Consider the following 14,181-nt stretch of genomic DNA (forward strand, 5'->3'; position numbering starts at 1 on the left):
TATCCGAGTATTTTGTTCTTATTTTATCCTTAAATTAAATTTACTTTGGCTTTTTTTTTTATCGTACTTAAATGTATATTGACTATTTGGCCATCATTGGTATTATAAGTTTATGTGGATTTGAGAAATGTTCAATCTTCTTTAACTCTCGAACAATTTCATTATCCTCAAGAAGAAGAAGTTTAAACAATACACGTTGAAGGATTTTATATTTTTCATATAACAGACACAGACACAAAAGAGAAAATACTTGCATTGATATAGGTATGTTTTAATTAGTACTCAAAAAATGTGGTTAATGTAACCAGTTTTTATTTTTGACTATAAAACCACAAACAAGTACTCAAAACTGGTTTTGATATTCAATGTAAAAAACAGTTTAAAATAGGGTCAGACAAATACAGGTTGATATGGATTATTTGAGTTAAAAAAAACAGAAATGAGAGCTTTGGACTCGAGTCTGTATTTTGAAGGCTCCAGACTTGATTTATTTGCTCTAGGAATTAGTGTTGTGTCAATCCTTATTTAGGACTGAGAACTGCAGCCCCATCCAGTTCACTCTCAGTCCTGTCCAGCTCAGTCCTAAAACTTATAAAGTTCGGTCCTTGATGACGTCACTCAAATTATCTCTTTTTAAAATCACTTTTATTACTGACAGTCCGAAGGACCTACAGTTTTAAGGAAAGGTACCAAGGATTGATAGGACCGGTTGTAAGACTGGAATGGACCAATAAGGACTGCACAAAACTATGTACTAAGGATACTCATTTGAGAAATGATTATTACCCTTATATTTTCAATAGAAATGCTTGGATTGCATATACACAAGTAACAACATACATCCTCTTACAAGAAACTAGGTAACAATGAAATCTATGTACTTATGCTTAGGAAAGAAGCTGTATATAGTCAGTTACTACTCTGTAATATAGATTATGAGTTTCATATCCAAAAATGAACTATTAAATAATAAAACTTTTGCGCTTGAATTGGATGGATTTGGTATGTTTCTGATTGCTTTTACTCCGAAAAATATGAAAATAATCTTTATTACCCAAAATTTCTAGTCAAACCTCGATTCCTACAGGGTGAGGACTCAAAAATTAGAATCATCTTAGAGACTGACTAGCCTCAGTTCTAAAAGTCAGACTATTTTATACTTGGTCATTCAAAAGAGCTGACAAGCATCTACAATTTGATGTTTGCTTTGTTTGTGTGATCTCCAACAAGAAGATCACACTGGATGCTGCTCTGGACAGGAGAAATGATCGCTTCTTGTCTTACTCAAGAGCTCAGGTCGTGGGAACATTCAGGACAAAACATACAGCTCAGGTCATGGCACTTGGCTTCGTGCCATGCCACGGCAGCAAGATGCATCCCTACTTCTTCAAGGCCACCAAGAAAGTCAACACGGACATCTACTACAAGGTCCTCAGATATCATGACTTGCCACTGTTAAAGAGCACGTTCTCCATAGACAACTATGTGTTTACCCAAGACGGCGCCCTGGAAAACTAGTCCAAGTAGGTGTAGCATTTCTGCAGGGAGAAAATGCCTACCTTCTGGTCGGTAGACCTCTGGCCTTCGTCCTCAACTGTCGTGAACCCCCAGACTTTTCTGTTTAGTGCGCCTTGGAGGGCAAGACGAACAAGACTTATCACTCGAATGTCGATGCCCTGAAGGCCATAATTACCGAAAAGTGGAACAACTTGACCTCAAACTTCATCCAGGCCAGCTGTTCTTCTGATCGTCCCCGTATTGAAGCCATCATTCAGAATTGAGGTGGACATATTGAATAAAAAGTGTATGTAGAAAATTGTTGAATTACTAACTTTTAATTCAAAAGTTTGCCATAAGAATGGCGTAAAATTAAAACATATAGAATTGAATATGGCTTCGAAATGTTTTCTAATTTTTTGTCATCCCCTGTTTATAAATAGGAAAAAAAAAGTTTTCCAAACAACAAATCAAGCATTTTTAATGTGTTCTTTATTGTCTTCACTTTAAAACAAACTATGATTTTGATCACTCTGATCAAAAATGAAGAATTTCTTGGCCTTCCATAGAAAAGGTAACTCACTTTCTCGTCATTTTTTCTCCATTTTCTCCGCTTAATAAAAAGATAGAAAAGTGTATTGAATCTGGAAATATCTAACTACAAAATATATAGTGTGCTTTCTTTCAAGGCGAAATATAACATTAAATCATGTAAATGTAGTGAAGAAATATTTTTCAAAAAGCACTTAGTAGACAACAAAAGCAGAAATTTCATGTTATAAAGGTCCTTTTCATATTTTTCATAACAATCAGAAACACATCATCTCAATCCAAGGACTAAAAAATGAAATTTTGTAGAGGAGTAAAATTTGTACATCATATGCAAAAGAAGAGGAATAGATTCTTTTATTCCATTGTATGTAGTTTTATTAAGATTATTATATTTACTAATTAATATACTTATTTAACAAATTGGGTACATTGTATAAGTTTGCCTGCGGTCATACTTTATCTTTCTATCTCGAAATTGAAGACAGGGATCGTTGAAATGCATTATTGCAACATTTTAATAATAAGGAAATAACTTCTCAAAGCGAAGAATATATTTTTTGATTACAAGAATAGGGATTTTGACTTTTTTGAGATATTCGGACAATTAACAGATTAGAGGATCAGGAAAGTAAATGGAAGGTATCATCATGTGAAGAGATTATGACTTTGTCTCTAATGAAGTATTCTTGGAGGGGGGGGGGGGGGGCTCGGAGTAGATAGGTCGACTGAGGGACGTGGCCGGCGGAGATCACATCTCATTAAGTACAGCAGTAGGACTTTTTCTTGTATCTACCATGAACCATTACAGTATAATTACAGGATGAACACAATTAGTAAGGAACTTCTATGTCGTCAAATCCATTAGCCCATGAAACAGAATAATTACTATACAGATACAGGGTAGGGCAAAATGTGGACTTGAGAGATGGATTTAGAAATAATGTAAACAAAACATGTAGACAAGGTTTTTGCAAAAAAAAAATTGCTCTCAATATGGCCAATTTCAATATCAATCACAGCATATACATTTGTGTGTGAGATCCTGTTGGTTTCCCTCTCCAAAGTCCCCCATATAGAAAAGTCCAGTGGGTTCAAATCTAGACCATATCTCTTTTTGGACCAGAATCGAGCCATGTTATCTGAACATAACTTTTGACCCTTGTGTGTGAGAATGGGCGCCGTTCTGAGTCCACACATTTGTTATCCTCCTGTTAGTTGGTCTTCAGCCATGGTAAGATGGTGTACCTAAGCACCTTATAGTAGGCCTCTTGGCTGATTTTCACCCCAGCCTTGAAAAAGAACGGAAGTATCTTCTTTCTATTGAAGGCACAACGCCGAGGAACATTGTTTGGGCTAGATATTGGGTGTGGTAAACCCTTTGTACCTCTTCTTTTGTTTCTGGAAGCCAGTAGTCGTTCCGGCGGTTATGAAAATCTTCTTGTCCTAAAAATGTTTTCACAATTGACCAATTTGACTTGATCCATGTGGGGATTTTTCTGCACCTCTCGACCCTCCTGGCTCTGAAGAAGCCTCTGACAGAAGGTGAAGTGGGATCCTTGTGAGAGAAAATAATCCTAAGTTGTGCTTTATAGGCCTCCCAATGGTCCTAGGAGCCACAGAGAAGTCGTTGGTGAGGCGAGTCATCAACTTAATCGGATCCTCCTCTATATTCTTCTCCAACTTTTACAAAAATTTCGTATCCCTCTTTAAATTTGACCCTCCACTTTCTGACATCCTGAAGATGTATTCTTTTTCTTTTCTTTTTTTCATCTTGGCCAACTTAAAAACCAGGCTTCTAGAACACATAAAAAATGTCCGTAATCTTCATTAAATCAACTCTTGCATCTAGGAGATATTGGATGCACTGCCTTTTTGCTTGTAGCTCGCTCATGATAATGAAATGACTAAACGATTTGTATTGTTTGTTGATGTAAAAAGACGGTGGCAACAGAATATCAAAAAATAATCACAAAACCTTTTCATAACCCAATCTAGCGATTGCATTTTGAACTACCACTTTTTTGACGTTTGACAGCTGTAGTAACATTCTCATTGTGTCTAATATTTTTTAAAAGGTATCCGGGTTACGAGATGGTTAAGTTTACGCTCGAAGAAAATTAGGAAATACTGAAGACTTACTTCCAAAATGGAGAGTCTTCAAACGAAACTGCAAGAAAATTACGTCGGTAGAAATAAAGCGCCTTCCAGGCAGTTTGTGGATAAATTTGTGAAGCGTGTGCGCAAAACTGGTTCGTTAATGGATAAAACAACGTGTTCTTGCGTTCGACCAGTGCGCTCAATCGAAAACATTGCTGCTTTTGCCGAAAGCGAGAAAAATAGCAAGGAGCTGCCGTTACGATTAATGGTGAGCGCTATCGGGCCATGTTGGAAGATTTTTTGTTCCCTCAAATGGAAAAAGAAGACATCGACGACATTTGATTCCAACAGGATGGCGCTACGTGCCACACAGCCAACGTTACAGTAGATCTTTTGCACATTGTCATCGACAATCGCATCATAAGCCGAAACGGCAACGTCAACTGCCCACCTCGTAGCTGCGATTTGACTCCGTTGAACTATTTTTTGTGGGAAACCGTCAAGGATACATGTTACGCCAACCATCCAGAGGTGATTGACGATTTGAAACACCAAATTGGAGTCGCCCTTGGAGCTATTGAAGCTCATAAAATCGAAAATACAAAAGGGGCTACTGTAAGGCCAGCGACGGTGGTCATATGAATAAAGTGGTGTTCCATTATAAACCGGAATGTTGAGGCTTTCAAATAAAATAAAAATTGTTGAAAAATATTTATTTGTCTTTTTTTATAACAATATTAAAAAGAAAAAGTTTCGTGGGCCACTCTTTAGTAATGAGAAAATAAGAGTCTTCGTTTGTCTCTAATTTTAAGATGAATGAGAAAGTATGTCATATGGGTAAACTTATAAAATGTACCCAGCAAATCTAGCTGACCAAACGAATTCAATATTATTTTAAATACATATAAATGAACTGCTTATATGACACACTTTTAAGGTATTTCATATTCCTACAAAAAGTATATTATCGGAATATATTCGTTAAATGATTCCAGAAACAAGGACTTGAACTAGATACTTGAAACTCAACTTGGGCAGATATAGAGTATATATTCTGTACTATAAAAAAAAGAAAACGGTAATAATGGAGGTTATAATAAAAACCTCTCAACTTGTCATCGATTTTTTCGGCGTAAACAATCAGTACAATTAATAATCAGCTTTTATCAAGAAGCTACAAAAATGAAATATAAATTACTAACTTACAACAATCAATATATTTAACATACCCCCCTTATCCCAATAAACAATATTTTGTAGTGTTTAAAAAAACTGCAGTTAGTTAAATAGAACGCAATTGAATTTGGTTAACGTTTACACATAGCACAATTGCAATTTCTAAACATGTATGAAGCAAAAAAAAAAGTTGTGCGTTTTTTTTAAAAACATGTTTTACAATAAAATATTTCTAAAAAAAAAAATCGGTTATGATGTTTTATGATTTTCAAAACTTTTTTTTTTAAAAATACTCTAATTTCTTTGATTGTAGAAAACAATAAGTAATCGTGCCTGGACCGTTTATAAAATATAATAGACATGATTAAACTTCAGTACAGAAATTAAAGAAAGGAAACCCCTTCTTATTAATTATTCTTTTAATATAATATAAATTTAAATTTACAATCTAAATAATGTATTTATATTCCAACAAGAAAAATAAATAAATTTAGAGTGTTGTACTCCAATAACGTCAGTTGAACACATATAAAGCCACAGTTTCTAGCACATTCGTAAAATTGTATGTAGTGCGAAAGTATTCATTTTTTTTGTTTCAAGTAGGTATTACTGATTGACATAATTTCAGAGGGCACGCTTTGTTCATTAGTAGCATTGGTCAATATTTGATTGTTGGGTTAAACTATTTTTCAAGGCTAAGCCATTATTTTGTTGTGATATGAAGGACCTTAATTATCCATCTCTGGACGATAGACTAAAAGAGTAGAAGAAGATATACTTCTATGTTGAAAATGTTGTCCACTTATATTTTTGTTGGACGGGATTGTAAAATGCTCGTAATTAAAGATTTTGACAGTTCATCTGACCTGATGCATAATACAAGGTAAGGTGGATGTTTAAGCTCATGCATGGTAAAAAAATAGATCTGCTCACCAAAAATACAGGTCAAGAATTACCTAAGGGGACTGTAATTATGACTGGACAGCAAGAGAAACTAAATCGTTTGGGTCGCTTTTTTAATTTTGGCTACCTGTCTCGGTGGCTTACAGCTCCACTTCCTTCAAATCCTTTGAATGATCTCATATCAGTCAATAATTTTGATCAGTTATGTGAAGATCTATAGAACTTGTACAGATGTAACAATCAAGGCATTCTCAACACATTTGGGGTACCTAAGGGAATAACTCGTACCATTAGCTTTGATCAAGGTAGAAATGACATCAAAGCATACATGACATCGAAATTACTGACTTTAAAACAAAAACTCTGCAGCAATAAGCATGGCTCAAGATATTATCTTCCAAATCAAAGAAACAAAAAGCAAGCAAAAAAAAGTAGTTGGTACTTAAAAATTGACGAATGGTCTATTTATTTAAATGTGTCAAGGAGTCACTAATTTAATTGCAATTATATAGAGATGATAATTAGTCAAACAGAAAATAACTCTAAAGCAGAAACTATTATTATTTGTCTTGTTCTTTTCACAACTGAAGTTTAGTAATGTCTTCTTTATTTAATAAACGATCTAGGCATGATCACTTAATTGCTTGATACAACCAGGGAAAGTGAAGTGATAAAAAAATTTATAAAACAAGATAATCTTTATTTGATTATAAAAATATGTTATTTTTCAAAACATGTGTATTATAAAAACCCATAATAAAAAAGTTTTGCTTTAGATACGTTTACAAATTTCAATTGTGCTAGAGATACATTTTTACCAAATTTGCTAAAATTTTGAAATTGTGTCTAACTTACCGAGCTGTAGTGCCAAAATTAAGTTAAATATACAATTTTGGGACAACTGCATCTCCCTAATGTATATTATAGACATATTTTTGATTTAAGAAATAACAATATAGTCATATTAATCATGTTTTGCAGGCGTTTTGCAAGTCGAATTGAATGTGTAGACAGGATGAATTCTATAAAGTGATCCCTGATATATATCATTTGCAGTATAAAGAAGAAAAAGAGATTTTAATATACAGAAAACACCGTATTGCTCTCAGATGAATATCATAATTGCCTTTAAAACTATACATTAAGAGTTTTATACAATACAAAGTTCTGGGATGTAAGAATGAATGAAATCCTGCAGGTCCCTAGTTCAACTTATATTCAAAGAACTGGAAAGGGAAGTACTTTATTTATAATTTAAAAAATGAATAAAATTTTAGATTTTTAGCAACGAGCTAAAGTGCTCCTTGACTCATCAAATCAAATTTTTTTAAATTATAAAGTTGCTATTATAATTTTTCTATTCTTGAGGCGAGAACGTCTAAGTATTGAGTAACTACGTGTGAGTGTGCTCATGAAAAACAGAGAGTATCACATGGAATCGCCATAGCTCATGGACAGCACAATCGAGAGTTGTTCTCTTGAACTTGAGATGTGTGTACGTTCGTACCCCGGTGATTCCTAGAGAAAGAAATATGCTATATGTATATGGATTTCACCATATTGCTAGTATAAAACGGTACTTTTTTACGACTTCTCGGAGGACATAATGATAGCCAAATAGATTCAATTATATGATGAAATTAAAATCAAATAGGTAAAAGAGAAATGATGTCACCAAACTCTATAGTATTACTAATTTGGCAAGAAAGTATGATTGAAATTTTATGTACAGGAGTTGAACATTTATGTCAAAATGTGCAAATTAAAACCACATACGAAATATAATATGTAGGAATGAAATAAGTTAATGATAAATGATATGCTACTTAGCAATTTGAGATTTGATCTTATCCATTACTTTTTATTTATAATTACTAATTTATTCCAAAATCAAGAAAAGCCTAAAGGTTAAAACAAATTATAGGTATAATTATGTTTTAAACCCAAATAAAAATAAATCAATGACAAATTTTTTTAAAGAAAAACATAATTGATTTATTTAAACCCTGAAAATAGTAATTTTATCGTGCTTCTGAAAAATTACAGAATGCAAAATATTCCAAAATTCATAATATTTTTTCTTCCTTTTCAATTGGTATAATTTTTGTAGGAAATGAATCTATATATTTTAATCCATCACGATAAAAGAATATGAGGTTATAGATTTTATGAGGGTTTATCTGATTTGAATATGTTCGAAATTAAAAATAAGCTATAAAATATAATTGAAAGTTAATTTATTTGTATATTTAAAGGGATCATAAAGGTATAAGTTTTGAATTTGAAAGTAGATTATTTTTACAAATTATTTGTAATATGTGCTCAGAATTGGTTACTAATGAAATGTTGAAAATATTATTAAATTATTTGTAATGATTGACCAATGTTAAGCATTTTTCCCCTTTATTATTCTGGAAAAGTTCCATCTTATTTTGGTATGTGTAAATAAACATATAAGTTTCAAAAATATTTTCATAGAAAAACAGACATTTGTTACAACAAAGCACATTAGCAGATCCCAAATATGATAAAAAAACTATGAAACAATTAAAGGAATGGCAATAAAATTAATAGATAATTGAAAAAAAAAACCACTATAATATAACATAAAAACAGCTCTAAAAGAAAAAACAAAAAGACTAATCTATTTTTCAAAATTAGAACTTTTCAAATTGAGAATAATTTTATACAAAACCTTCAAATATCTTGTTGAGTTTTTATTTGATCTACAGCAGATTTCCAAGTTAAGATATTTCTTCTGGAATTTTAATAGTATATGTTATATAGAGACCCCTCTTATTTGATCCTCTAATGGCTCATTTTTTCTACAATATGAGTTGACAATTTAACATAACTTTTCCAAATCGATCATTCAAACAATATAATTGGAGACACTGACTTTTATACTTCTTTCTTTAAGTTTATCAGAATAAATTCTCACATAATTTTCAGAGCTTCACAACTACTAAAAGTATATAAATTAAAAACATATTAAATTGTTTGTCTCTTACTCTTTAAAAAATTTAACCAATTTACTAATATTTCTCTACCAATTTATAAAACTCGATATTATACATCGGTTAACAGGTATGATATTCTGTTGAACTTTAGTTGAAACGTATTTTTCTAGATACATCATTCGATTTGTTTCTTTTTTCTTGAAATATTCAACATTCCATAAAAATGTTTTTTTATCCTTTCTATTTTGATGTGCATAGGCTGGCAGCCATCGTCTGCAACCTGATAGGTCAGTTATGCTAAGTCAGAGTATTTTGGGAATGTTAAAAGGAAAGAAACCAAAAATCAGCATAGTAGCCCTGGCAATTTGAAGAATAATTTGGAGGAGCTTAGCTGTAATAACAAGGGAAAAAACAAGGTGATATACAAGAACTACTTAGATGTCAATCCCCAGTTTTATTTTGAGTCCAACCATGACTTCAAATTATAAGTCTGCAACAAATATTCATGGTTTATGAGCTCACGCAAATTTACAAAGCCGGAGCAATGGAACATTCGGCTTCGTTTATGTCAGGGGTATGTTGTATCTATAGAGTACGACAGGGAAATTTTCTGCGTCATTGAAATTATTTTTTTATGCTAAAAAAGGTTTCAAGTGACATCTTAAGTAATGTTCCGATGCATATTGTTGTTTTTCTTGCGCATTGTTTTGATTTGATCAAAATCGGCCAAAAAATTAGTGAACAGGAATCAAAAAGGAAAAAGGTTTCGGATCTTCTCGACGTGGTTATTGATCCAAAAAGAATTTAGTTATAATTGACGTAATCGTGAGGGCAGTCCGGAGTATCAGGGTGGCCAAAGAGAATGGGAAAGGAGTAAAAATGAAGGCAGGAAGTGGAGAAAATGGTTTGAAGTGAGATGAAACATTTTGAAAGTCCCTAGAGGCCAAGATCAAGGAACATCCAACAGCATCAATACGCCGCATGTATGACGTGTTCAACGTGAACGAGATCACCATCAGGAGGGCAGTTCATGATGAACTTGGCCTTAAGAGCTTTGTCAGAACTCCAAGACCTCTCCTCACCGACAGGATTAAGACTTGAGAGAGGCAAAAAAGTCCGTAATTACTTAAAGAGTCATCTGTCGACTATGAAGATCTTATTAGCCAATAATGTTTTCACAGTCGCCCAGGTTTTTAACTGCAGAAACGACAAATTTATAGCAGCATCACCTGAGGAAGTCCAGGGCACCTTCAGAACAAAACATCCTGCCAAAAAAATGTACTTGAGAGTTGTGGCCTCTGATGGGAAGAAAATGGATCCCTTCTTCTTCAAGTCCAATGAGAAAATCGGGGCTGAGGACTATTATAAGGTACTGAAGTTGAAAATCTTGTCCTGGCTGAAGGTTAACTATCCTGGGAACAACTATGTGGGGGCCCAATACGGTATCCCCACCCATACGTCCTTGAAGACACGTAACTTCTGGAAGGAGCACTTTGTTGACTTCTGGGACAATACCTTCTGGTCCTCTTCCAGTCCTGACCTCAATGCCCTCGACCTCAGTCTGTGTAGTGTCTTAGAAAGCAAGGCTGGGAAGGCATCACACATAAATGTGCAAGACCTCAAGGCCAGCATCAAGAAGCAATGGGGCAATATGTACGCCAATTATATTGTGGTAACCTGCACCAAGTTCTGACCTCTTGTGGAGGCTGTGATGGATGCTTGAGGTGGCCATATAGAATAATTCTTGGCAAGATTAATTGCTTAAAGTTTTTTCAATAACATTTCGCATTGTACTTTTCTAATATAAAGTTGTTAAGGTTTTGATTTTGCTTGTTGATCTTGGAAAACTTCCCTGTCGTATTTTGTAGTATCAACGGAAGCCACTCTTCAGAAATTAAATAGTAAGGACAACATCCTAGGAAAAGAAAATTTACTCTTCAGTTTGTCAACTCCAAAAAAAAAACCGGTGAGACAAAAAATGCACGTGATTTTCATCAATAGTTGTGATTGTGATTTATGTCATTTCTTATAATATTTTTTCATGAAATAACTATAAGCTTTAAAGTACTTAAAGGACCCATGAATTAAAAACTGAAATAGTTAATAATTATTTCATTCAGAAAAATGAATATGTTAAATATTTACAATAATCCTCTGTAAGTTTGATGGAGGCATCAAAAGAAAAACCAACCAATGCACATTGTATATTATATATACAACAACATGTCGAAGAAGCTATCAAGCCTTATATCAAAAACGCTTTTAACAATGGACTTTACTGCAGTTTTTAATACAAAATAAAATATGATAATGCAGTATAGAGGAGTTCTTATATAAAGTTCATAAATCCGTATAATCAAATAAAAATCAATAAAAGGTACTGTGATAAATTATTGAAAGCATTTGTGTACAACTTAAAAATCTGTATAATTGGTGTTATAAATCGTTAGCATTTACGGTTTGTAAAAAAGAAAAAAAATCGAAGCAATATAATTTTAGACTGAGCCACTTTAGCGCAATACTGTCAAAAAAGTCCTTTTCGTATACACTTATAACTTTACAAGGTCTTATTGTATGATCCGATATGTTCATTAATGCACAAGATGACGGCCATTTACAGATTGTTTTGATTTTTTGTTGTTCCAAACATTCAATAAAAGAATAGTTAAGTCTGATAATGATAAAAAAGTAAATGTATTAACTCTGATAAATTTAAATAATAACTTTATTATTAGTATACACTTTCGGAGTCAAACTTTTAAGGTTATGTATACAATTGATTTAATAGATATGGATTTAACAAGATATAAACGAATTTGTTTCATGCACAGACATGTAAATTAAATTATATAAATAGATTTAAAATGTATTCTTGTCTGTTTAAAAATTATCTAACTTTGATAAAGTTCAATTTGTTATTTTGTTAGTAACATAATTATTTAACCTTCTACTAAGGTATTTTTGTTACTTTACGTACAAACATAATATTATAATCATCTGATATTTGAACAAGGAGGATTCCTATTATTAGAAATCATATGATCTACTCACAACACAATTCTTCATAGTAGAAAAAAACAAAGAGTTATGAAATTTTAAACCTGTTAAAATAATCAAAGAAAGAAACCAGTATTTTACATATTATGTACTATATATTTTCAAATTTAACCAAACGAAGGAGCATCATTACCTAAAAACGGAAATTAATATATATTTTTCATCTGGAAGAGGGGAAGTATCATCATGCTCTTGTGAGAGAAGTATTATGAAGAAGACCCACGGATCTTATATCAGTGAATTGATCAATCCTCTGAGAAGGTTACACCTTTTGTTAATCTCTATCGAAATCAATATGACCATGGATTCAAAGAGTCCCAAAGTTTAAGAACTCTCAATCGCTTTGTAGTCCAAACCTACTCTAATTTATCAATTAATTTCAATTCAATCTATACCAGCTGCCTCATTCCAAGTCTAAGCTCCCTGAAAAAAGCCCTATTTATAAATCTTAATTTTTTCTTTTAAGACAAGATATCGGGTCTGGCACAAAAAGGAAGAAGTAAGTATTGAACACGAGATATACTCTTTAAAGGGTTAATTGAAAATTAGGAATCTTCTTTCATTGTCATGTGATAAAGTTTAATATTGGCATCTTATGAGATCTCTGGCCACTTGAAAATGATTTTTATTTCATTGAAGACTGATGGAGTCAAAAAAAGATATAAATCTGTTGTTTTTTTACTTTGAATTGTACAAAAAACTCAAATTTTATATTTTATCAATTTTGACTACTGATGTGTATTTAATCATCAGACTTAAACTATTAAAAATCGATATTAAGGCTTATAATTAATCTTTAATGCCTGTTTATTTTTATTTTAAACAAAACATTAAATGGTTTATTTTATTTTTATTATCAAATAAAATCATAGTGTCTGATTTTTGCAAATATTTCGGGAAATATTGTAAGGTGAGAAATGTGGTCCGTTTAGGTTTGCGATTATTTATTTTATATGCAATTTTGAAGAACAAAGATAGAAGGAGATGATTTTGATCCCCCATAATTGAGTTCTTCTACAAATCCTTAGTCTTCATCGTTGTTCAATTAACGAACTGTTCTGTTTGAATTGAGATTAAAGGCTTAGTAATTAAGACGATTTTTCAAAAATATTCCAATAAAGACTAATTTGTTCGTCTAATTTGAACACAATTTGTAGTCAAGGCAATACATTAAATGATTTGGAATTTGAGATTATTCTCTTATTTTTTTATATTCCATGAGCACTTTTGAAATTTTATCTAATTGAGCTGAATTTTAGATTTCAATATTCCTCTTGGTTTTTTTTATGAAGGATTGTTTGAAAAAGACATAAATCTAAAAGTACATTTTTCTTAACTAATGTATATATTATTTTTATGTTTGTTCCTCATTACTTCTTTTAGATTTGCTTTGGAAGAATTATGGTGCTATAAAAAAGAAACAAAGTATAAATGGGAAGTATAATTGTTCTACTTTCATATGGAAGGCCACGAAACGATTTCTATCTTTAGATGTACTGTGCACGTCTTCATAAAAGGCATGTTGACTTTTTTGCAATTACCAAGTACTTTAACTAAGAGTATTAATTAAAAGTAACTTATTTTATCGGTTTTTACAAGATATGTAAACAATAGAGTTTAGGTTGATATTCTTTTTTTATATGAGGATTAAGTTCAATTCCAGGAGCTTAAAATTATTATTTTTTTCCAATGCTGTTGTATCTTCGTGTAAAAAAAAAGCAATTTTAATTTTAAAAATATTTTTCATTTCATCTTATACTGAACTTTATAATAAACCATCACAATTTTGATAAAATTAATGACTAGCGATGAAAATCACGTGTATTTCGGGTATGTAAAAAAAGAAACCAAAAATAAACATGGTAATCCTGACAATTTGAAGAATCATGTGGAGGGGAACTGTTTACACCATTTAAGAAAATCAATTTAGGATATTTTT

At 32.0% G+C, this 14,181-nt stretch overlaps 1 protein-coding gene and 1 long non-coding RNA gene across 5 annotated transcripts in view; one reads left to right on the forward strand and one right to left on the reverse strand.

Annotated features, from left to right (window-relative positions):
• Window positions 1-14,181, reverse strand: part of LOC121127586 (L-threonine ammonia-lyase) — a 76,845-nt gene that overhangs the window by 39,394 nt on the left and 23,270 nt on the right. The gene's annotated exons all lie outside the window — the stretch shown is intronic.
• On the forward strand, window positions 9,900-13,915 carry LOC121127587 (uncharacterized). Its single transcript, XR_005867871.2, has 2 exons — window positions 9,900-12,741; window positions 13,626-13,915. It is a non-coding gene; the product is annotated as an uncharacterized lncRNA (long non-coding RNA).

Source organism: Lepeophtheirus salmonis, chromosome 13, assembly GCF_016086655.4.
Source record: "Lepeophtheirus salmonis chromosome 13, UVic_Lsal_1.4, whole genome shotgun sequence".
Classification (NCBI taxonomy): domain Eukaryota; kingdom Metazoa; phylum Arthropoda; class Copepoda; order Siphonostomatoida; family Caligidae; genus Lepeophtheirus; species Lepeophtheirus salmonis.